Source organism: Chrysemys picta, chromosome 3 (genome assembly GCF_011386835.1).
Source record: "Chrysemys picta bellii isolate R12L10 chromosome 3, ASM1138683v2, whole genome shotgun sequence".
NCBI classification, from domain to species: domain Eukaryota; kingdom Metazoa; phylum Chordata; order Testudines; family Emydidae; genus Chrysemys; species Chrysemys picta.
In genome coordinates, this window is record NC_088793.1 from 40,613,643 (window position 1) to 40,639,751 (window position 26,109).

The 26,109-nt window shown below is 42.9% G+C and overlaps 1 long non-coding RNA gene across 2 annotated transcripts; it reads right to left on the reverse strand.

Moving 5' to 3' along the window:
• On the reverse strand, positions 1-26,090 carry LOC135982208 (uncharacterized). 2 transcript variants are annotated; one of them, XR_010599449.1, is made up of 3 exons: positions 25,952-26,080; positions 16,124-16,229; positions 1-185 (listed from the first exon to the last, which is right to left on the reverse strand). It is a non-coding gene; the product is annotated as an uncharacterized LOC135982208 (long non-coding RNA). The 2 variants fall into 2 exon arrangements; XR_010599450.1 differs by lacking the exons at positions 1-185; positions 16,124-16,229 and adding an exon at positions 21,082-24,443 and having other exon boundaries at positions 25,952-26,090.
• Between the last annotated feature and the right edge of the window lie 19 nt (positions 26,091-26,109).

Below are 26,109 nucleotides of genomic sequence, written 5' to 3' on the forward strand. Positions count from 1 at the left end.
GATGGGCCCGGGTATGATGGGGAACGGTCCACGGTTCTCCGGTCTTGGGGGGGTTGCTGTGGATCCCGGACGAGCCCCCAAATTGTTGTGGAAAATCGACCACACGTTGAGTTTGGATCAGATCAGCCTGAGGCTCCTTTATTGATTACAAGCTCAGGGTGGTAACACCTCTCAGTAGCTGCCCCCTGATTCAAGGAACACACAAGCTTTTTAAAGCTTAAAACCACAGACAAATTATACATACTTCCGTATTAATTACCTTATTTGGAATACATTGCAAAATTAATACAGGTCAAAAGCAAAAAGAACAATCACCCTTCTTATTATTCACAGTCTTGTTCATTTGCGGTTTGACTTTTCTAACAGTGCTATTGCGGTTATATATTTCCTAAGCTTGGGCTATTACAAATTATGCTACTTGGGGACTTGTTTACTCTGCCCCCTCATGCCCTTTATACACACAAAGCCATTGTTCTGTTTTGGGGACTTTCCATACAAAAACAGGCTCGGTCAACTCTTTAGGCCCGTAAGCTTGACCAGAGTCCTAAGGCCCCCCTAAATTTTCCTTCACACCAGTCTCATTGAGGTAGGAGTAAGGGGGATGTTGGTTGGATTGGCAGGTTGGCAGACCACCCTGGAGGGAGAGAACATATAGATTGGCTGGGTTCCTCTACCTCCTCAGGTTCTCCCCCTTCCACTGGCCGGCTTGGGAGGAAGGCGGTGGGCTGACTGGCCTTCATTCTCTGTCCCTACCCCTATCAAATTAACACCCTTACTGGGCTTTCAAGGCCTCTTGCTCTGGTTAGCTGCAGATTGAGTCTCTTGTCCCTTTAGTTGCCAACAAAGCTCGGAGTGGGAAGAGAGGTGGTAGCTCCGAGCCCCACTGAAACAGCTGGGCTGGAGCTTAGCCAATCCCAATCACTTGTGGGAGAACTGTCAGCCAGCAGTGCCAAGGGGCAGAGGTCACAGAACCACAAGGGTCATCTAGTCTAACCCTCTGTCAAGATGTAGGATTTGTTGTGACTAAACCATCCAAGACAGGTCGCTATTCAGCCTTCTTTTGAAAACCTCAAGTGAAGAAGCTTCCACAATCTCCCAAGGCAGTCTGTTCCATTGTCCTACTATTCTTACAGTTAGGAAGTTTTTGCTGAGATTTAATCTAAATCTACTATGCTGTACTTTGAACCCACTGCCTCTTGTCTTGCCCTCTGTGGCAAGAGAGAACAATTTTTATCCATTTTTTTATGACAGCCTTTTAAGTATTTGAAGAGCACTATTATGTCTCCCCTCTATCTCCTCCTTTCCAAACTAAACATACCCAGTTCCTTCAGCCTTTGCTTATATGGCTTGTGTTCCATCCCTTTGATCATCTTTGTCGCTTGCTTCTAAATCCTTTCCAGTTTCTCCACATCCCTTCTATGCACTGGTGACCAAAGCTGGACACAGTAATCCAGCTGCGGTCTAACCAGCACCGAGTAGAGTGGTACTATCAATCACCTCCCGTGACATTCATGCTATGCCTCAGTAAATGCAACCTAAAATTGCATTTCCTTTTTTTGCAGCAGCATCACATTGCTGACACATGTTGAGGTTGTGATCCACAACTTCCAGATCCTTCTCAGCAGTGCTGCTGCCAAGCCAGTTCCCCCCATTCTGTATTTGTGCATTTGTCTTTGTTGAACTTCATTTTGTTGTTTATAGCCCAGTCCTCCAATTTATCAAGATCCCTCTGAATTTTAGCTCATTCCTCCAAAGTATTGGCAAACCTCCACCTCAAGCTTTGTGTCATCTGCAATCTTGATCAGTATGCTGCCGATCCAGGTCATTAATAAAGATGTAAAACAACACCGGACCCAGAACAGGTTGTGACAATGCGGTTCTGGCGGAACCCAACTGAGAGTGCCAACTCAGGACAAATTGCTCAAATAGGGCAGTTACAACCCAAGGCTGGGGTTTTTCCACCTCTAAGGCAAACCAAACCAGCCAGACTAAGACTTCGGTCTCCCCCACTGGCTAACCGCAAGTCTCACAAGCAATCTCCTTAGACACTCCAGTTTCCCAGTATTACCACCAGTGCCACACGTTATGGGGACAAATAGTTATAAAAACCAATACCCCCGTAAAAGAAAAAGGTTCTCCTGATCCCAAAGGACCAAGCCCCAGACCCAGGTCAATGTACAAGTCAGACCTTACCCACAAATCACGCTATTGCCAATCCTTTAGAATCTAAAATCTAAAGGTTTATTCATAAAAGGAAAAAGATAGAGATGAGAGTTAGAATTGGTTAAATGGAATCAATTACATACAGTAATGGCAAAGTTCTTGGTTCAGGCTTGCAGCAGCGATGGAATAAACTGCAGGTTCAAATCAAGTCTCTGGAATACATCCCCAGCTGGGATGGGTCCTCAGTCCTTTGTTCACAGCTTCAGCTTGTAGCAAAGTTCCTCCAGAGGTAAGAAGCAGGATTGAAGACAAGATGGAGATCAGGCATCAGCCTTATATAGTCTTTTCCAGGTGTAAGAACACCTCTTTGTTCTTAAATTACAGCAACATGGAGTCTGGAGTCACATGGGCCAGTCCCTGCATACTTTGCTGAGGTACAAGGCGTATCTGCCTTCTCTCAATGGGTCCATTGTATAGCTGATGGTCCTTAATGGGCCATCAAGCAGGCTAGGCAGAGCTAATCTCAGCTTGTCTGGGATGTCACCCAGAAGCATAGCATAAGTTTGCCATACAGACAGTATAGAGCCAATATTCATAACTTCGACTACAAAACTGATACACACATATAGACAGCATAATCATAACCAGTAAACCATAACCTTGTCCTAGACACCCCATTTGACCCCCTTTATACAAGATTTGGGTGCCACTACAGGACTTTGGTTGCAACAATGATCTATATGGTCCCAGTTTATGTCAATAACGTCACACCCCCAACGCAAAATTGATGCAGGAAGGGATGACACAAACATCACTGACTGCATCCCAAGAGCTCCCCATCCTGGGTTCTGTCCCACTACAGCTAGTATTGGGTTAGAAGCCATACCAGTGCATAACAGAAATGGTTTATCAAAATCATGTTCAACCACATGATTGAACCTCTTTACAAACTCAAGGTAACACTTAGTTAGAACAATAGTGAATTGGATCTGCTCTGGCAGCATGGTTCCTGTATGTGTCATGTGATCTTGCCAAGAGCTAAAGAAAACTGCTACTTTATCCATACAAGCTCGGGCCAATGTTTGGAACCCAATTAACATCGAATAAATGCAGATATTAATGTTCTTCATAGTCCAGGAATCTTGGCATTTAGCCATGAAAGCAATATGGTAGTGTGCCTCAGTCTTCCTTTTCATACAGCACATTAGGTCTGGACTGTCCTTTCCCCTGTGAAAAGTTCCCATATTGTTTATATGCATTGCCTGTGAAACCCCAGTGTAACAAGGCCTTTTAACATAACGTGTGTTTTCATGTATTCCTTTTAACATGTTCAAGGAATTCTCCAAAAGATTAGGCACATTGTATATTTTTACAGTTTGTGGCAATAGCAACACATTAATTACAAAATCTAGCAATAACAACAAGTTCATTGCAAGTGTCCATCTACAGTCATGTTTGTCATGCCACCCCTTTGGCTCAATACCATTGGAGTTTGGGCATTTTAGGGTTAACCTGCGGCTTCCCTTTGCAAAATTCAGTTTTCTCTTTCCTCCTTGTCCTGCAAGATCAAACCCTGATTTCTCTTGCTTAACAGAATTCACTGGCTGATGGGGTGGGCCCTCTTTGCTAACAGCTATTAGCAAGTCCTTCCTTTCCCAGCCAGGCAAGTAATTTGCACTACCCCAGACCAGAGCCAGTCCACCAGTTTTCATATTCGTAACTGCTATCATCTCCAAGGCTGGACTCTGTCTTAAAGAGATACCACACAAATCCAAAGAGTCTGCGGGTGAGAGTTTGCTTCCTCTCCCCCGCATCCTCAAGCATTTAGCCATAAAACTGCTCTGCTCTGACACATCAGTAACCCAATCTGTCCTCAAACCCTGAAGCACAAACTGCTCATTTAAAGAATCAGAAAGGAGACATTCCTGTTCCAACACCATTGCCTCCCCAACAAGTTGGCCCCACACAGCCACTTGGTTATAGGGATGCCTCAATTCCTTAACAACTTTTACTTCCTCTGAGACCTTCTCAAAGCTACCCACACTGGATCTTTTACAAGGAAAGTTAGTGGATCCCTTCACAACAGACAATTTTTGGCTGCTAGGAACTGAAACTTCCTTGATTAAATCACTCTCACACCCTTCAATTGCAGGGAACTGCTTGCACCGAGTACCATGAGGATTCCTTTCTCCAGGAGCTTTTCTAAGCAGCAATTCACCCCTCACAGAAATTCTGCCCTTACCCTCTTCACCTAGGGCTTGCTCTAAAGGCACACTTTCCTGAGCAACAACAGACTCTGTCTGGGTCTTACTTACATTCAGGATCACCTTTGGCCCATCAGGCAGATCTCTACACAATCCCCTTTCAGGCGAACCCATAGACTTCCTAGATAAAAGGTTAGAAATATTTCCCTTCTCTTTGCCACACACAAGCTTAGGAATTTTTTCCTTTTTGCTACAAGTTGTTAAACTGTCGGTAGGTAACACAACCAAATTACCTTTCTGCTCTCCTTGTGCCCTGGCTAGGGTATCACCCTGATCAGACAGAGTTGTTACACCCTTCTCCAACCACACATGAGCAACAGGCAAAATACAAGCACCAGAATTGTTTGGTCTCTGGGATTTTGCTAAGCCACTAACTGGATGCAACCTAGTTACGGGGCCATTCTCCCCAGCAGATGCAAACTTAGGACCATTCCCTTCCTGGGCTTTAGTTGAATCCAGAACCAACTCTGAGACAACTAAATTACTCTCAACCATCACAGGCCGAAAGGCACCTTCTGTCTGCTCCACAGACAAAAAAGAGTTGGAGACGCATTTTCCTTTACTAGACATACTGTTTGGGATTTCATTTCCCTTGTCCCAGCACCCCGGGCTGTTCACAGACAACTGCTTGGAGACTGGGGTAGCTTCCTCCATAGGCAAGTCAATACCCCTGACAGACACAGGCACATTTCCTTCACTGTCACTATTCTTCGCACAGGAAACAGATAAGGTATAGGGACACTCATCTTCCACTCTCCTTGCCTTCCCAAACTGCTGACTAGATAAAGCCATCAGCTCACAAGACTGCCTAGGCTCATCCAAAATCTCCTGGTTCTCCTCTCCCTTCGCTTGATCTAATTCCAGATTTACTTCTGAGACATTAGATAGACATTCAGAAACTTCATTCACAGCCGAACAGCTACTTTCCAAAGACAAACTTTTGGAGAAACCCTCCATAGGCACAACCTTAGGATCAATCCTCTCTTGTGCCTGGTTTGTATTAACTTGACTGACCATAGCTTTAATATCATTTCCAATCATAATATCCTTAGGGATTATGTCTTTTACTCCCACAACCATGGTGCCCTCCAATCCCTTCCATTTCAGGTGGATTTTAGCCAAAGGCACCCTGACAAAATACTTAGATAAGGCTACAACAGTTACATCTTCACCTGGCAAATAATCTTCCTTCCTGACAAGACTTGCTTTAACCAGAGTAATATCTGCTGCGGTGTCCCTCCATGCCATACACCTCACTCCATTCACTTCTGCACTGCTAATAAACTCTGCATTATTTCCCCCATATTTAGCTTTAATGTGAGTTTTAAGGTCAAATCCTTCAGAGACAACAGAAACAGCATTTGCACACAGGGCACCAATGCTGGGCTCTGTGTGGCTTGCCTGTGAGTTTACAACAACAGGGTTAGCATTGGCCGTGGCATTTGGGGTTGCTGGTTTTGGGCTGCCCTTCAGTGTCGGGCAGTCTGGTCTCATGTGGCCCAGCATACCACAGCGATAGCATGTAACCTGCTGGGGATGTGAGTTCCTACCCTCCGGGCCCCCTTGAACTCCTTTAGAAGAGTCAGGTTTATTTTTAAATCCTTCCCTCCTCTTGAACTGGGGAGAATGGTGATCAGTTTTCCCCGGGGTTTTACACCCTTCTCGAGCCCTGTTTTGGGTATGGGCATCCGCAATCTCTGCCGCCTGTAGGACTGACTCAGGGTCCCTGTCACACACAGCTGCTCTCACATTGTCAGGCACAATGTCTAAGAACTGTTCCAAAGTTATTAAATCCAGCAGTTTTTCAAAACTCCCATGAACCTTGGCTCCCATAACCCACTTTTTAACAAAACCCATCAACTTATGAGCACATTCTACAAAAGTACAATCCTTAGGCATTTTAAACTCTCTAAACTTAACTCTGTAAGATTCAGGAGTAACCTTGAATCGCCTTAACACAGAATCCTTAAACCGCTCATAATTTAATGCTTCTTGTTCCCCCAAGTCATTAAACACCTCCCTGGCTTTTCCAGTCAGTCTGGTTAGCAGGACAGGCATTCGCTGACCCTCAGGGATCTGGTACAGATTGCAGAGGCGTTCAAAGGTAGACAAAAACTCCTCTATATCCTCAGTATCATTGTAAATGGGACACATCCTTTCCCAGTTTTTCTCATGGTGGGGGGGAAGTGGAGTACCAGGTGGGGATGACTTTCTCCGCTCTTCCATTACTTGGAGCTGAAGTCTGGCCGTCTCCTGTTCCATCCTGTGAGTCTCCTGTTCCATCCTGTGAGTCTCCTGCTCAGCAGCGAGCAGCTCTAGACGTCCCTTACGAGCTCTCTCTTCTCTCTCATCAGCCTCCTTCTTTCTTTGATCAGCTTCTTTCTCTCTCTCACTTTCTAACTCTGCTATTTTTTGCTTCTCCAGCAATCGAAGATCTGCTAGCTTCTGTTCATGCTCAAATTGCAGTTTACTTGTCACCCTTTGCATCCTAATTTTTTCTGCATCTTCTGCAGCCTCAGGTAAGGGCTGTGCTCTTGCCCCCTGATCACTGGCTATTAGCAGATTTCTCAATTCTTCCTTTGTAGCTTTCTTTCTAAAGCTTATCCTCTTTTCTGAACACAAATTTTCCAGGGCTTTTTTCCCAAGTCCCTCATATGCTCTTTGCTCAGCCATTGCAGCAGCTCTTTAACCAACAAAACTCTCAATCCCAAAATTCAAATTTGGATAGCGTGGGGTTCTGACCCAAAGCTTAATTGACCTGGTTCTGTGGATCCAAGCACGACTACGCCACTGTGACAATGCGGTTCTGGCGGAACCCAACTGAGAGTGCCAACTCAGGACAAATTGCTCAAATAGGGCAGTTACAACCCAAGGCTGGGGTTTTTCCACCTCTAAGGCAAACCAAACCAGCCAGACTAAGACTTCGGTCTCCCCCACTGGCTAACCGCAAGTCTCACAAGCAATCTCCTTAGACACTCCAGTTTCCCAGTATTACCACCAGTGCCACACGTTATGGGGACAAATAGTTATAAAAACCAATACCCCCGTAAAAGAAAAAGGTTCTCCTGATCCCAAAGGACCAAGCCCCAGACCCAGGTCAATGTACAAGTCAGACCTTACCCACAAATCACGCTATTGCCAATCCTTTAGAATCTAAAATCTAAAGGTTTATTCATAAAAGGAAAAAGATAGAGATGAGAGTTAGAATTGGTTAAATGGAATCAATTACATACAGTAATGGCAAAGTTCTTGGTTCAGGCTTGCAGCAGCGATGGAATAAACTGCAGGTTCAAATCAAGTCTCTGGAATACATCCCCAGCTGTGATGGGTCCTCAGTCCTTTGTTCACAGCTTCAGCTTGTAGCAAAGTTCCTCCAGAGGTAAGAAGCAGGATTGAAGACAAGATGGAGATCAGGCATCAGCCTTATATAGTCTTTTCCAGGTGTAAGAACACCTCTTTGTTCTTAAATTACAGCAACATGGAGTCTGGAGTCACATGGGCCAGTCCCTGCATACTTTGCTGAGGTACAAGGCGTATCTGCCTTCTCTCAATGGGTCCATTGTATAGCTGATGGTCCTTAATGGGCCATCAAGCAGGCTAGGCAGAGCTAATCTCAGCTTGTCTGGGATGTCACCCAGAAGCATAGCATAAGTTTGCCATACAGACAGTATAGAGCCAATATTCATAACTTCGACTACAAAACTGATACACACATATAGACAGCATAATCATAACCAGTAAACCATAACCTTGTCCTAGACACCCCATTTGACCCCCTTTATACAAGATTTGGGTGCCACTACAGGACTTTGGTTGCAACAATGATCTATATGGTCCCAGTTTATGTCAATAACGTCACACAGGTTCCTGTGGAACCCCACTTGAAATTTTCCTCCAATCCAACATCGTTCCATTAATAATTACTCTTTGTTTGTGGGTGCTTAACCAATTATGTAGCCACTTAATGGTAGTTCTGCCAAGACCACATTTCTCCAGTTCACTTATCAGAATGTTATATGGGACTAGGTCAAAAGCCTTTATTATGTCCACCACATTCCCCCATCCATCAAATCAGTTTCCTTGTCAAAGAAGGAAATCAAGATAGTTTGACATTATTTGTTCTTGGTAAATCCATGGTGGCTGCTAGTGATTACCCCTTCATTCTTCAGGTATTCACAAATTGAATGCAGAAGCTACAACCCATGCTGCAGTAGTCAGGTCTGGGACTGGCCCATGCCCTACTTTGTGGGAGAAATAGAACCTGGGTGGCAGCAATACGGGTGAACTCTAGGGGCAGATCAGAGAAAAGGGAACTACAGAAGCACCCAGGGCCGAGTTTAGTCCCTCTGAACGGTGGAAGGTTCCAGCTGAGCCCTCCTGGAGGCTTGAGAGTCATAGCAATGTAGGAGGGCAGTGAATTCTATCCCGAACTCAGTGAAGGAATCACAGCTTTAAACACCACCACCACACAGAGAGACAGGCTTTCAGTAGCCACAGCCAAGGTAAGGGGATTGGGATCTTTCCCACTGGGTGCAGAGTGTGATGGTACACAGATATAGCAAAGAAGTTTCAGAAAAACAGCAATGAGCAAAGCACAGGACGGGAGGAACCCCCACACCGGCCTAGGGAGAAAAATGTAGGCAGAACTTATCCAGGATCCCTGCTGTGGTCATAGCTCAAGGAACTTAAGAGGTAGGAAACGAACTTCAGCACTCCCTGAGCTTCATGTGTGCTGGCCAGGAAGCAGTGAAAAGAAAATTGAGAACCATATATTTTTGTTCTTAGGCCACCCCAACAGGCTGCTCCAGCAAGGGATAGATGCTGTACTTTTACTCAATGCCCAACAGCCATTACAGGGTTGGCAAGTAATTAATGAGAGACTTATCAGCATCCAGTTCCATAACAGTTGTGGGTATTACCCCATCATCATAGTGTATGACCCCATCAACACCACGGTCAAGAATGCTGCTAAAGGTAATTTCTTACCAGCAATTGCAGATAGTCCGTAATAGTCATTTCATGATTTCAGCTATTTAAACCTGAAATTTCATGGTGTGGCACTGTAATTGTAGGGTTCCTGACCCAAAAAGGAGTTGTAGGAAGGATGGCATGGTATAGTATTGTCACTCTTATTGCTGCCATCCTTCTGCACTGCAGTTTTAGGGAGGTCACGAGGTTATTGTGAGTGGGGGGGGGAGTTATGGTACTGCTCCCCTTACTGCTGCACGGACCATGAAATTGAGCAAAATGGACTGTGAATTTGGTATGGCCCTGTCATCATTATCCTGAGTGACTTTAATGTGCAGGTAGGAAAGGATAATAACACCTGGGGAAGTATGCTTGGGTCTTTTGGTATCTGGAAGCAGAACAGAAAGGGGAAGGGACTGCTTGAATTTACAGCAGCCAATTACATGTTTATTTTGTTCTTTCATCACCTGAACATTCACAAGCTGACCTTGTACAGCCCAGATGGTTTCACTATGTCCTCATTAACAATCATTTGCAGTTAACAGTCATGGATGTACAAGTTCAGAGGCGCTGAACTTCACACTGACCAGACTTCTGCTGCCAAAAATGCACCTGTGACTTCCATTACAGCTAGTTAATGGGCCAAAATTAGCCCGATTCAAGCAAACATTCTTATTACAACCAAGCTATTAGATGGCTTTCTAATCTTAACTGCTTATGCCATTGGAGCATTAAGGCCTGAAATCTAACTCATTCTGTCATATGAGGACGAATGGCATTGTTTCAAGTAGTGCTTACTACTGTCAGCTCAGTGATGGAGCCTCAGCCCTTCAAACATCATCCATGGATCAGTGAGAAGATGCTTACTGCAGTCAGAGCTAAGAAAAAAGTGAGGCTATAATTCAAGTCTTTAAAGACAAGCATTGAGAGGAAAAGCAAAGGCTAAATGAGTTTGGCTTCAGAATGTTGTCAAGTCATTGTGTAAGCAAAATAAGGAATCCTGGACATCAACTTAGGCAGACAATTTAGAACAGACTGCCACCAAGCATGGTTTTCACCACCTGGTATGCAAAGAAGGTGGCACCAGCATGTCCAGTAAAGAATTGGGATGGCTGCATTAACCAGAGACTGCAAGATCAGAAGCAGCAATCTGAAAGATCATTTCAAGACATGGTCAACCATCTATTGTCACTCTTCCTTTTGAAATGGAATGGTAAGTTTTGATAGACTCACTTTTGTTCAACAATTTAATGGAGATATCCCATCTCCTAGAACTGGAAGGGACCTTGAAAGGTCATTGAGTTGAGTCCAGCCCCCTGCCTTCACTAGCAGGACCAAGTACTGATTTTGCCCCAGATCCCTAAGTGGCCTCCTCAAGGATTGAACTCACAGCCCTGGGTTTAGCAGGCCAATGCTCAAACCACTGAGCTATCCCTGCCCCCCACCCCCAAACAGATACAGATACAGATCACAGTCCATACATTGAAGTCTGGGAAAGCACCAGGAGTTTGTAACATCACCCCTGAGTTGAAGACAGGTGCATAGGCTCTTCCAGACCATCCATCACACTAATATCCCAGATTACTAGAAGAAAGTGTTGTTCTGCCTCTGTTCAAAAAGGACAACAAGGTCAAATGTAGTAACTATAGAGATATTATGCCATTGTTGGTCCCAAAAAAAGTCTTTGCTTCCACTATGCCATTGTTGGTCCCAGAAAAAGTCTTTGCTTCCATGTTAATGTCTCAAATCCTGTATATATATATTTTTAAAAATTAATAAAAAGTTAGCAGAAAACACAAGAATTGCCAAATTTGCAGTTTATGTACAGAACAATGTCCTGGAAAACAAGGCCACTGGAAGCTGCGGGTGGCCATGCCTGTGGTCAGTCAATGTAAAGAAACTGTCTTGCAGCCCGCCAGCGGATTATCCTGACGGGCTGCGTGCGGCCCGTGGGCCACAGGTTGCCCACCACTGCCCATGACAATATGCTACCGGTTAATGTTTCTAGATGGTCATGTCCTATCCTCTGAGAATTAGAATGTCAACACTGGTGATATGAAGAAAAACCTAACAGCACTGGAGAGATGTTGGCAAATTGAGGATAGTCAGGCTTATGCCTGTTTGTTAAGACAAGGGGATATGGGCTTTATTCCACCCAAAAGTATTCAAACTTTATATGATTGGCTGCACCACAGAAATACGGTAAATCCTAAACAGAAAAGAAATTATGTATTTTCAACAACCTCTATAAGAAACTTGAATTTCCTACAATTAACACTTAATATTTCTCTCCATCTTTTGTGGTTACAGCACAGAGAATACACAGATTTTCAGGCACATATGATTTTTTTTTAAAAGAATCAATCCAATAAGTCAATATTTCTTATTTTTCAACATTTCAGTTCAAGTTCCCATTTCTAACATTTTCCTTCTGTATTAAAAGTATTTCCCCTTTAGCATTAATATTACTGGAAGTGACTTTACTTTCATGTATTCATCACACATGTAAACGATATCTTATTTAATGTTAAATATGTTAATTTTTAAAATTATTACAATTTGAAATAGGCTGTGAAGTACTTAAGAAAATGAACCACATTTTAACATTACATCTGTCATTAATGATAAATTAAACATTCTTTTTACACTCTCTAATTTCACTAATTAGGATACACAATTATCATTAAGATTGCTTACAGCTGACATTAATGTGGAGAAACTGCAGTCTATCTTACTGCTTAATTTTTGCATACTACTTTCTAAATGATTTATACCTCTCAGTGGGTTTTTTGCAGTTTACAAACTAGATTTTATTAGATGTAATCCCATTAGTTTTTTCCATTATCTCCTTAGTCACCACACAATATTCAGGTGTCTTCCATTATGTTTTCTGTCTGTACAATTTCTTCACAGTAGTATTTTCCCTTTCTCTCTATTTCCTCAGTATTTGTTTTCTGTAAACTAATATAACATCTGTAATGTTTATGTGAGAGAAATTTTTGAATATGGAATCATTAACCAGGGGATTTTCAAAGGAGATGATGTGAATATACAACAGGGAATCTGAACACTCTTTTCTGGAACTTACAACAATTTTCAAAGCTGAGAGTAGATGTCACTGGAATTTTTAAAATGTAACCCCTGCCCTTGAGGTGTAAGCTGCCTAAGCACTCTGTCCCTGGCTTTATTTCCTACCCTGGCATAGGTAATGGGGAGTATCTCCAGTGTGTTAAATGTCAGTGACAAGTTCTGTCTTTTTAGGGGTGCAGGCATATGCTAGTCTGTGGTATAGCTGTCACTATATATCTAATGAGCCACATCGCTTGAAGTGTATCTTATCAATATTTTGTGCCTACCTTTCACCCTCCCGTCCTACCATAGGAGAAAACCAACAAAAGTTTATTTCATTAGATAGAGATTTCAGACTTGCATTTACACGAGACATTAGACCCACAAAAAGAGAGCTCACTGCCTGGAAGGTTTTCCCACTTCAGCCTCCCATCAGAATGATTATATTGGCCAATGAAATCACTACTTTTGGCCACAGCAATGCATACAACCAGCACATTCCTGGAAGATGATAAAATGATTCACCCCAAGTCCATACAACTTCTGCATTTCACACTCCCATTCACCACAAGCTAGTGCTTGCTGTATTCCTTATTTGGGTTTTCAGTATGTCAAGCAAACAACCTCACCTACCTTATTTGGACTCCCACTCCCACACTGTGCCCTTGTGTATACATTGTCTTTTTTATTTTATACTACTGTCTAAAACACCAAGAAACCCAAAGACAAAAAGCTTTGTAAAAAAAAAATTATACCCTAAAAAAAAGCATAAGTGAACAGAAATCTAGATTACACATCTATTTGAATACCAACTTTGCAACTGTAGTTTAAAAGAGATCACTATTATATTTTGCAATATTTACCTTAACTGTGTCTTTCCTATCTTTTTAATGTTTGTGTCAGACAAATTGTTGGTAAGTTTACAGTTTTGTTTGCAGATATAAACAGTTGGTTACTTGGTGTCAGACTTCAGATAAATATACCAAATAGAACATAGACTAAAGAAAAAAAACTAAAACTAAAAAAAACCCCTCTCTATCCATTGTTAGAGTGAGCAGGCATGATGGAATTCTCCCAGCTATTGGTTTTATTGGTAAGACCTTGAATCTTTATTTCATAATGCATAGTCAAACTGAAGTTAGTGGGGCTATGCCCAAACCAATCAGCACTGGGACCTAAGTGGCTACTAGTGAGTAAGGTAAAGAAGAAGTGTAGATACCATTCCATAAACCGCAAAGATCGTTTTTTTATTCATACTAGATTCTATGATCACAAAGCTTCTCTGAACTCACTATATCCCTGAAAATGTATTATGTTGTCAACAGTGCTCACTAAAAGATTATGTTCCTGAAAAAATAATGTACTCGACAAATACAAAGTAATAGTGCCATCTGCTGTTCTTATTTTGTGTAATAAAAAGATGTCAGGATGTTACTTCATTTTACTTTGCTTTCTGTTGTAAAAAAAAAAGTGTTAATCCTTGCAGTTATTTTCTTTCTAGTTATGTACACATATTGACATTAGAATTAACAAAGACTAGAATGGCATGGTATGCCATTAATAAAGTACTGTAGCACAGTCAGGGCTGGCTCCAGGCACCAGCTTAACAAGCAGGTGCTTGGGGCGGCCAAGGAAGAGGGGCGGCACCTGCGGCAATTCAGGGGCGGCAGGTCCCTCACTCCCTCTAGGGAGTTTTTTTGCTTGGGGCGGCAGAAATGCTGGAGCTGGCCCTGAGCACGATTAATGTCAACTCAAAATGAAACATTAAAACAAACATCAGGTAGACTTTGGACATAAGGATGATCTAGCAGGTAGGGCACAATCTCTCTTATGCAACAAAACAATGAAAAAACTCTTTAAAAAAACTCTCAAAATCTTGCTTGTAATAATTTTCTTACAGTTCTAGCTAAAACAAAAACAATACTTTTTCAGTGAAGGACATTATATATTGCACCTTTTGGAAACAGAACAAAAATGGCTACTTATATACACATACACAGAGCAATGTTCTGTATTGAAATTTGACTTTATCAACTTAATTCATTCAGTACTCTATCACTGTTATGTTCCTGAGTCATGGTTAGGAGAGTTTTAGGGATGGGAGAGAAGCAAATCATCCCAAAGCAACATCATTATTTGCAAAAGCAACATTCTCTCCCCCCCAGTCTTCTTCTCTCACCATCACTAGAGAGAGGTAAACAGAAGACAAGATAAGTTCTCAGAATTACCACAAATATTATCCCTAAGCATATATCAATCACCATTTGACAGATCTCAGGACACAGTATTTCCATTGGTTTGTCCATTACTAAAGACAACCAACAAAATGAGTGGCATAAATTAGATGCTCAAAGAAGACTAAAGATTTATTCTCATAGAAATTTTGAGGAATTCAGCAGCTTTTGAGATAAACAGGTACCCAAATGTACAAGTTCTTGATGCATAAGGCCAGGCATTCAAGAGGCTTACGGAGTCAATGTTTATTTATTTCCACACAAAGCCAACTAAAAAGGAGCTAAGGCTGTTTCATAGGAGGAAAAATCTTGCAAATATTTATACAGATACCAGTTATTCTAAACTAGACCTTAATTCATCAAGTCAGATTTTGGAAGATAGCAAAGACCATAGCCTGAAAGACCTAAGGACAAAATTCTGAAGTCCTTAGTTTTATTCACTCTTTATTCAGGCAAACTCATGGTTTGTGAATCAAAGTGTAACCCCAAAGGAGTTCACCTAGGTTCCCGGGGCTCTGTGTGCTGGTAGAGGAGAGGCCCTGCAGGGAGAGGCCTGCTGTCCCTGGTAGGGAGGGAGAGCCAAGGGCAGAGACAGAGTCTGCTTGGCAAACAATAGGGTGAGAGATGTCCATCCCAGGGAGCTGAGGACCAGGGAAAAGCCATTTTGGAGCAGTCTGAAGCTAGCCAGGGAAAGGGCAGGACTGGCTGTGTAGGGAGCTGGTGAGTCCCAGGCCTGCATGCAGGGTTCCCTGTGAGAACTGGCCCCTGCGGACCTAAAAGCAAGATCCCTCAGCTTGAGACTTTCCCTTTCCAACGTGACTCCCAGTCTGTAGAGTTTTCTGGGAAAATTTCTCCCAGGCAGGCGGAGTTAGCCCTCCACCTCTCTAGGTGAGATCAGTCACCACGTGGCACCACTACTCTGGCTGCTAGTCCTGGATTGCTGCCTACTCTGAGTATGTCTGAGAGCTGGAGTGGTAGTATAGTTTTGTAATGTGCACCTTTAGCCCTGCACCCCTTGTTGGTGAGGGGAAATCCTGGGACTAGAAGCAGCCTAACTCCTGCATAAAGTACGCCTGCCAGCAGTGATCATCAGCCCCTCTACAGTGACTGAGGAGTCCAGAATCATCTCTGAACGTGAGGATCATTCACAGAGTTTGTGAGAGCACCATCTTTTAGTTAGCTAGTCAAGGAAATTCTTTGGTAGACCCCTGTTAGGCAAGAGTTAAAAATTCAGTTAGCAGCTGAAACAAAAACCCATGTAACTAACAAGCAGAAACACCGGAAGCCCCAGGACACTGACAACTGTAAACACTTGATAAACTTATATGGTCAAATGTCCGCCGAGTAGTTTGGTTCTTAGAACAGAACAAACCCTCCCTTCACAGCCCTCTGGATATTTGTAAACACTCACACCCACCCCTTTACCTTACGGTAGTCATGAATAATTGATGTAATCAAAAGTTTGATGCACATGTTCTATTCCTGTCACTCATGTGAAGTGTGTTCTCTGTGTCTGTAACAATGTTTGTCTCTGTAAGAACAAGATAAATGCAAATGAAGTGATAAGAGAATGGTATATAATTGGTCACTGTATCCCCACACCTTTGAAGCTGCTTGTCAGTCTTCCCAGTACCATAAATAAACCCCTTCAGTATTGTCTGTGTCTGCCTGATTCTTGGGGAAAAGAATTTCTTTGCTTCATACCCCTTACTCCCTGAACTATGTCTTCAAGCCAAGGGATAAGGGTTTGGGGATTTTATTACCTGCTGCCTATTAAACCTGAGGAAGGAGTTACCACCTTATCCCACTTGTGAGTCCTTTGGACTGCATTGAATCCAATCAACCACATTGCTAACTGCTGCACAGAAGATATCGTGGTCATAGGTCATCAAGGGCCACAACAAAGTATGTGTAGCAATGGAACATTAACTTTATATTTGCTATATCAGGTCACATGACTAGGGAACTTCACAAGTTCATAGATTCATAGATTCTAGGACTGGAAGGGACCTCGAGAGGTCATCGAGTCCAGTCCCCTGCCCGCATGGCAGGACCAAATACTGTCTAGACCATCCCTGATAGACATTTATCTAACCTACTCTTAAATATCTCCAGAGATGGAGATTCCACAACCTCCCTAGGCAATTTGTTCCAGTGTTTAACCACCCTGGCAGTTAGGAACTTTTTCCTAATGTCCAACCTAGACCTCCCTTGCTGCAGTTTAAACCCATTGTTTCTGGTTCTATCCTTAGAGGCTAAGGTGAACAAGTTTTTTCCCTCCTCCTTATGACACCCTTTTAGATACCTGAAAACTGCTATCATGTCCCCTCTCAGTCTTCTCTTTTCCAAACTAAAGAAACCCAATTCTTTCAGCCTTCCTTCATAGGTCATGTTCTCAAGACCTTTAATCATTCTTGTTGCTCTTCTTTGGACCCTTTCCAATTTCTCCACATCTTTTTTAAAATGCGGCGCCCAGAACTGGACACAATACTCCAGCTGAGGCCTAACCAGAGCAGAGTAGAGCGGAAGAATGACTTCTCGTGTCTTGCTCACAACACACCTGTTAATACATCCCAGAATCATGTTTGCTTTTTTTGCAACAGCATCACACTGTTGACTCATATTTAGCTTGTGGTCCACTATAACCCCTAGATCCCTTTCTGCCGTACTCCTTCCTAGACAGTCTCTTCCCATTCTGTATGTGTGAAATTGATTTTTCCTTCCTAAGTGGAGCACTTTGCATTTGTCTTTGTTAAACTTCATCCTGTTTAACTCAGACCATTTCTCCATTTCTCCAATTTGTCCATTATTAACATGGGCACCAGTGACCTTGAGAATAATGTATTATCAACATGGGCACCAGTGACCTTGAGAATAATGTTTTACCCTATTATATTTATCTCCTGTTTAATATAATTACTGCGTTGAATATATTGTATGTTTTTGTGTTATTTCTTGGGAGTCTCCCATTATTTGGCAAGTAAGTGGGGATTACCCTGTGGTTAGAATTTTTCTCCCAAGCTGCCCCAGTGACTCTGCCAGGAAGGAGTGAGTGGGGTAGAGGCATTGCCAAATAAATGTATATGGGAAGAAAATAAAGCAGTTACACCCTACTGAATGGGTGGCGGGATCCAGAACAAGCAGGCCTTTCCATTGAAACCTGTAAGCAGATTGGTATTAAAGGAGGTAACCAGGTGGAGAAGGGATACTACAAAAGTTAATCAGAACACTAAAACCCTTTTGCCTTTTTATTACAATGGCTAGTGATTCAAACTAAAAAAAGTGCTGTGAACTGTGGACTGAAAATAAGGCAACTGTACATGTTAAAAAAATGTATTAGATTTGTCTGCCATTCTGCAAAATGACACCTGATGGCACTGCAGAGCTGACAATCGTAACAATTCTCAGGAAATAAAACTGGTTGGTTATAGGTTAGCCAGCTATTTCAAATGAATAATTATGGGGCAGTACCTAGGATTGTGAGAGAGCCAAAGCTGCTTTTCCACCTGCTGTCTAGTCTGGCCTCTTCCACCTTTGACAAGCAGCGCAGGAGAGGTATAAAACAGTTGCCTTGCCATAACACATCAGGTCAGCGAGAAAGGGCTAAAATGTTCTTTCAGTGAGACTGGTGGAGTTTGTGAATGGTTTCTGTTAACTGGAGGTGCAGAATTCATCAACACAAGCTGCCAAAGCCTAAGGGTGTCATTTTACAGCTTCCTGTACTGATGTTGAAAGTTACAGCCATAAGTTTTCTGGAAGCCATTCAATTTCCCTACTGATTTAATTAGATTTAGTTGAAAACATAGGTAAAAGTGTCCTGGTGACTGAACTAAAGAATATTTGTTTGTAGTGTTGTAGCCATGCTGGTCTCAGGATGTTAGAGACAAGGTGAGTTAGGTAATAAATATCTTTCATTTCACCAACAGATGTTGTTCCAATAAAAGATATTACCTCACCCACCTTATCTCGCTAGAGAATATTAGTATTTCAGAGTGTTTCTACATGATTTGGAGATTGTGGGAAAGGTACTTGTTGTAGATATTGTGCTGTGAAAAAATCTTACAAAGAAACTATTGGATAAAAAAGCGACATCAAGTTATGTGCACAAGTATTAATAAGGAACCTTCAACTTTTGGACTACTGCAGCCAACTTTAATGGACATGCAAGTGAAATATCTGATTAAGCCTCAATACAGCATCAAAAACCATTACCATATTTTTATCAACCAAATCTGAGCAAAATAAACCCCACAAATCATATACCCTAGACATAGCCCCCAGACTGAAGTAATATCAGTTTTCAGAGAGAGAGAGAGAGAGAGAGAGAAAGAGAGAGAGAGACACTCCATCTGCTACATTGTAATAAGTGCAGTATAATATATCAGCATTGTAGGGCTGTGTATATATATCTTCCTACTGTATTTTCCACTGCATGCATCCGATGAAGTGGGTTTTAGCCCACGAAAGCTTATGCTCAAATTTGTTAGTCTCTAAAGTGCCACAAGTACTCCTCGTTCTTTTTGCTGATACAGACTAATACGACTACCACTCTGAAATAAGGCACGCAGAGACCCTGCATACATATGTATATCATCTGCAAATTTTGCCAACTCAGTGTTCACCTCCTTATCAAGGTCATTTATGAATATATGCAACAGAACAGGTCCCAGTACAGATCCTTGGGGAAGCTGCTATCCACCGCTTTCCAATATGAAAACTGACCATTTATTCGTACTCTTTGTTTCCTATATTTTAAACAGTTAGTGATCCATGAGAGGACCTTCCATCTTATCCCATGATTGCTTACTTTGCTTAAGAGCTCTTGCTGTGGGACCTTGTCAAAGGCTTTCTGAAAGTCCAAGTACATTATATCAACTGGATCACCCCTGTGCATGTGTTTGTCAACACCCTCAAAGAATTGTAATGGATTAGCAAGACATGATTTCCCTTTACAAAAGGCGTGTTGACTATTCGCCAACAAACTGTGTTAATCTATGTGTCTGAAAATTCTGTTCTTTATTATAGTTTCAACCAATTCACTTGGCACTGAAATTAGGCCTACTTGCCTGTAACTCTCAGGATTACACCTCTAGCGCCTTTTTTAAAAATCAGTGTTACATTAGCTATCCTTCATTCGTCTGGTGCAGAGGCTGAGTTAAGTGATAGGTTACATACCAGAGTTAGTAGCTATGCAATTTCATATTTGAGTTCCTTCAGAACTCTTGCATGAATACCATCTAGGTCTGGCGATTTCTTACTCTTTAATTTATAAATGTGTTCATACTTTTCTACTTGTTTCTAGAGAAATTCTCCAGTCACACATTGTTTGCTTGATCTTTATTCTGGATAAACAAAAGTCACTCCACACTGAGATGAATGCTGCAAACCCAGAGTATGCGGAGTTGAAAGCCCAGAATTTCTAAAATGGTGCCCTGGCAAAGAGCCAGGAATGTGTGTGTATTGATTGGCAGAATCATAGCTCTCAGGTAAATAACAACAGTGAGCATGTGCAAGATTGGTGGCTACTGAGCATGCACTGTAAGGGCTGACCGACAGGTCAGTTAGCTGAACAGCTAGCTAGTCATAGCCCACTCATACTAGTCACAACTTGTTCTTAAGGTCAGATCTCTCAATCAGAACTCTCAAATAATGGTTGATACTGGCCATGTGCGAGTGAGGTAATTATTTCTAAGAATACAAAGGTACATTAGAAGAGAGCCACAATGCAGCATAAAAGGCCAGCTACCAGCAGACTCTTTTGGGAGTTGGAGTCTGAGTCAGAGGAAGAGAGAGAGATTCAAGCAGAAGTAGATGAAGGAACTGGAAACTGATACAAGAGATTTTCCAACTGCTCTGTTCTGTGGAAAGAATACAGCACTAAAAGCGCTGTGCTGCCACCACTAGCTGAAGCTGGGAGAGATTAAAATTAAACTTGTTTAAAATAATAAAAATGGAGTGGTGACAATGAATCAGTGTTACAGTATACTTAGATATGGATAGTTGTTTTTAAATATAGAGGTTTAATAATTAATAAAGATAATTTTATGTGGTTACAGCTAGCAATAACAAGATGGCGTTTGCAAGAGACAGTCAGAGAAATCCAAAATGGAGATCTGGGGGAGAATCGACCAATATTAAGCAAGCAGGCTGAGGTGAAACAAAGGTCACTTCAAACCTGAAGGGAGGGGTCAATTAAGCATAACACAGGTCTCCAATCAGGTCCAGCTTTGATTGACTGAGGGCTTAAACCTGATTGGTTGGAATGCTTAGGATTGTAAAAATAACCAATCAGAATGGGCCAAAATCTGTATATAAGACAGAGAACTGACAGGTCTGAGTCAGTGAGTGCATGTGTGGAAAACCTGAGAGAAAGGAAGCAGAAGCAGGAAAGAAGAAAACATCTAAAAGAGTGACATCACAGGAAAAAGGAAAGCAGAACAGTGAGCAGTAAAGCAGAAAAATATAGACCGAGCAGAAGGACTACTCAGAGGGAAGGAAAACTACAGGAAAAGTAAGTTTGGTGATTTCAATAATTAACTGTGTGAGTGGGTGTGTCTGAAATGAGAAAGCGGGATGTCTGTGTATGTATGTTTATTATGTTTGTTATTATATAATTTTAATGTTTAAATAGTTTGTTGCCAGCATCCTATATGTGACCTACCATTGCATATAGAATGTAACCACTGAAAAGCCCTTTCTAACTGTATTATACCTTAATATGCATCTGTGCTAATACAGTTTATCTTGCAATATGTCTTATAAACTGTAAGAACTAATGTATTGTTTCTCTAACATTTTAGATTTATTGTATTAGGGTTGTGTTAAATAAATTTTTCTTTTTGAAGAATTACTGCCTGAGTGTCAGTCCTTTGAGTGGAAGGCTGTATCCGTGACCTCCCGGGGGTTAACAGAATTAGTCTGTTCTGAGAATTCTCCACAGGCTGAAGGGAAACCCCCAGTAAAACTCTGGCAATTCCTCTAGGGTGGGCCACCAGTTTTCACCTACCAAAGCCAGACAAATTGAGAATTAAGTTACGGATATAGGCAGGCCATTGTAGGGCTGCCTGGAGTCTGATTTGGGAGAGAGTAACAAATCTGGCAGTGAGCGCTCCATGTCGAGGAGTGGAGAGTCAGGCTCAAGGGCCACATAGATATCATCCTGATGCAGAAATTGTTGCTGGTCCCTGGGCTGTGGTGTTGCGGAGCATGGAGTGTGAACGGCAGCCCGCAGCGACTTTTGTTTAGCGTTAGAGGGAGCCGCGGGACATTTGTAGAAGCCCTGCAGAGGTTCCGCATCTGCTGAGGGGGATGTCGGCACCGAGGTGGAATGTGCTGCTGGCACCAGGTCCATCTTCGGTGCCAGCAGGACTGGTGCCAAGGAGAGCTTACTGCTGTGGGAAGCCGGGTCCCTGCTTTCACGCCCCGTGTGAGCAGCTGCAGCTGAGGTGCTGGGGCAATCAGAGGCGCCTGCTGTTGGCATGGTCAGCACTGAGGGTAAAGATCTTGCAGGAGACCCTTTACCCTTTTGAAGGTCTCTGCGCAGAGACATTGGGGCTTCCTGCCTCTTTGCCTGAGAGGGTGAAGCCACACTCCCCGTCGGTTCCGACTTAGCAAGGGAGGTGAGGGAGAGGATTTACTGCCCAGTGCCATAGGCGGCTGCAGAGCTTTCTCCATTAGAAGCATTTTTAGCCACAAGTCTCTGTCATGACGAGCCCTAGTTTTCAAGTTGGTGCAGTGGAGACACTTGGCAGGGACATGTGACTCACCGAGGCATTTCGTGCAGAGTAAGTGCTCATCGGACCACAGCATAGGCTCCTTGCAGCACCCGCATTTCTCAAAGCCCCGGGACTCCAGCATAATGGAAGTAGGATTGTCTGGAGGGAAGTCTCAATGGGAGACGAACGTGAGACTTTTTTTTTAAACTAATGAACTATTCTAAAGAAAGGGAGAGAACTGGGATATATCTAGCTAACTATTTCTATTTCTTTCTACTTATTTCTTTCAGTGACCAGAGAGAAGGTTAGCACTGCCCCAAGTTCAGTCTTCAGCTGAGGACGGTTGAGAAGGAACTGAGAGGGGAGGGGTGCGGGACGCACGCGCTCAGGCAGACTCTAATGACGCCGCAGGACAGCAGCTGAGTGCGTGCATCCCGACCAGGCACTGCTACCGAAGATCTCCAATAAACGGTGCCGGGACACACCATCACCTGGAGTGGAGCACCCACAGGGACAGTACTTGAAGAAGAATCTAAATTTAGGAATATAAGCTCTGTATCAATTGCAAAAGTGTTTGCATCTGGGAAATACCCACCAGACAGTAGACAATCAGCCTGAATGGTATTATTGTTCTTCCTAATCTCCCACCTTCCTGAGAAGCTTCCTGGGTTCCTGCTTTGACACGACAGGGTCTGGTGATCATGTCAGCTGGTACTAGACCCGCATCTTGGGCTTTCAGTGTTTTTCCATTTAGGGCGGGTCCAACTGGGAAACAAGATTCCCGCCATATGTAAATTCTATCTAAGGCTGGAGAGTGAGTTAATCCAGGCCACCGGTTCTTCACTGAATCCCCACCCAGGATGACTGCTGGAAACACCCAAGACTGATCTGGGGGAAAAGGACTGGGACCCAGGCTGAGAAAGGTCAGCCTGTGAAGGGTATACCTAGAGATTTAAGCTGCAAGCAGTTTACCTTCAAGAGACTCTGCAACCTGCATAAAACAACATTTAGGGTGAGAAATTACTATTTGTAGCCAATTTCCTTAATGTATTAAGCCTAGTTTGTATGTTTTATTTGTTCAGTAATCTGCTTCAATCTGTTTGCGATCCCTTAAAAATCAGTCTTTTGTAGTTAATAAACTTGTCTTTGTTTTCTAAACCAGTTTGTATAATTCATATCAGGGGGAGTGGTAAAAAGCTCTGCATATGTCCTCCTCATTGAGGGAGGGGGCGATTTTAATGAGCTTGTGCTGTACAGATCTCTCTATACAGTGCAAGGCAATATTATTTTGGATTAACACCCAAAAGGAGGTGTTCACATGAGTGCTGGGTAAATCCCTGAGCTGAATCATCCCACACAGAGCTGAGAGAGAGAGTGACCGAGTGTGTGTGTTACAGAAGGCTTGAGGGCCTGGCCCAGCAAGGACAGAGTGAGGAAGCCCATGCTGATGAAACGGGCGGGCTCAGTGGGACCCCACTATAACAAGTGGCATCCTGGATGGGGGGTCCAAACCTGTCACAGTGGCACAGCAAGCAGGGTAATGTGCACAGCTTGATGCTCTGAGACACTGGTGGTAATTTTAAGTGAGTTTTAAATGTGTTGGCTAGAGAACAAAGTGGTTACTGGTTTATTGTCTTTTGCTTATTTTGGGCAAGGGGAGTAGGGACAGAAAAAGTAGGAAAATAAGTGAAGCTACCAAAAAGTTGGAGCTCCACAGGTTGCAAGTAGAAGAAAACAAAAAGATGCATAAGAGACAGATGGAATTAAAACATGGAAATTGATGAGTAAAAAGCAGCCCACCAGAGAGCCATGGACCTGACACAGCTAGAGGCTGACAAAGAAATGCAGGCAGAACAGGCCAGACAAAAAGCTGCTCTGGAACTGCAAGCCAGAGAAATGGAGGCAGAAGCAACCAGGCAGAAAGCTGCCCTGGAACCGAAGGACAGGTTGAGGAAGCCCAGGCTGGTGGAACGGGCGGGCTCAGTGGGACCCCAGTATATCAGGTGGTATCCCGGATGGAGGGGTCCAACCTGTTACAGCAAGGAAAAGAGAAATAAAAGATAAAGAATTAGTTAGTCTAAGAACAGAAGCTGAAATCTTAAGAGCAACTATCTTGACACAAATTGCCCAGATCATTAGTTTACAAAATAAATTAAACAAAGGAAAGAAGGAACAGGAAAAAATGATTCAAGAAATGAAGGAATGGAAACAAAAGGCAATAGATATGCAGGCTGCAGTGACAGTTGTTCTCTCAGATGCAGGAGAGAAAGGGGAAGTGACTCGTGAGGCACATAAGCAAATATTAAGAGTGAATAGAAGGGTAATAGCAGCAATAAAGACTGGTAGTAACCAGTGGATTGGCAAAGAAACAGAATCAGATGAAGAGGGTTTTGATTCTCCCTCTTACAACTATTTAAAAGGTTTCCCTCAGGACCTTATGGTCCACTAAGCAAAGAACTGGAAGAATTACGAAAGCCGCCTTTTATGGCCCCAATAGTTACACCTATTGTCACTAAAACTACTGCACATGGAAATGAGGGAGGATGAGAAGAGCAAACAGAGGAAAGACCCTATACCCTGGAACAAATTAAGACCTTAGGGAAATCCATGGGTTTTCTAAGTAAGAATACTATAGTTGGGTGGTTAGCCAAAGCATTAGGGATGCCTGGGTTAACAGGAAGAAACATTTGAGCTTTGATAAAAGAATGTATTAGCTCAGAAGACTTTGCTGGACTTGCTTGCAAAATCCAGGATGGAGAACAAAGAGAAATGTGATAGAGGAAGAAGTACTGAAATTCTTCTCCCTAAGGAAGACCCAATTGTGTGGTTCCATAAGGAAAGACAACAAACAGGGGAAAGGCCAGAACCATATATAATTAGGAAACAACTGGTATAAAAACATTCTGGGCTAACGCCATTATGATGCCATACAATTCAAAAGAGCCTTGTTGCTCGGATTCAATCCGATTTTGAGAATGGCTATGGTCTCTGACCACCCTGAATTTGGCACATTACATGAAATTGAAGAGGCAAAAAATGTAATACAGGGGAAAGTTTCCCATCCCCAAAGAAAAAAAACAGAGCAGCTGTAGTAACCTTCTCCAATAATAGCCCACAGGGAAAAGGAAATAAAAGAATGGGACAGCATAACTTAGGCAGAGGAGAACAAAGAAAAGAGTAAAAGAAAAGTAAAAAGTTTGTTGCTTATGAGAAAAAATATTTAGGTAGAAATTGGCTTTGGAAAAAACTGTCTCAATATGAGTCTAGGGATCAGATTAATGGGTTGCCCACTAAAGAAATGCTTCGAAGATTGGCAAGTCATGAAAAAAATCACATCTACACCTCCCCCACACTCCAAGATCATAGAATCATAGGACTGGAAGGGACCTGGAGAGGTCATCTAGTCCAGTCCCCTGCACTCGTGGCAAGACTGAGTGTTATCTACACCATTCCTGACAAGTGTTTGTCTAACCAGCTCCAAGCAGGCTAGGAGCCAAATGTAATGGCGCACACCTCCCAGCCCCAGCCAGCCACCCACCTCTCCCAGGGCAGCTCGGCTGCGCTATGTAAGTTCAGAAGAAGGGTGATCCCGACAGACACCTGCCGACCCGGGAACAAGGCTGCACAAAACACACCGACACCCGCTATCCCCACGTCACGCACTCGCGCACGCTGTCCTGCCCCATATATGTTGTG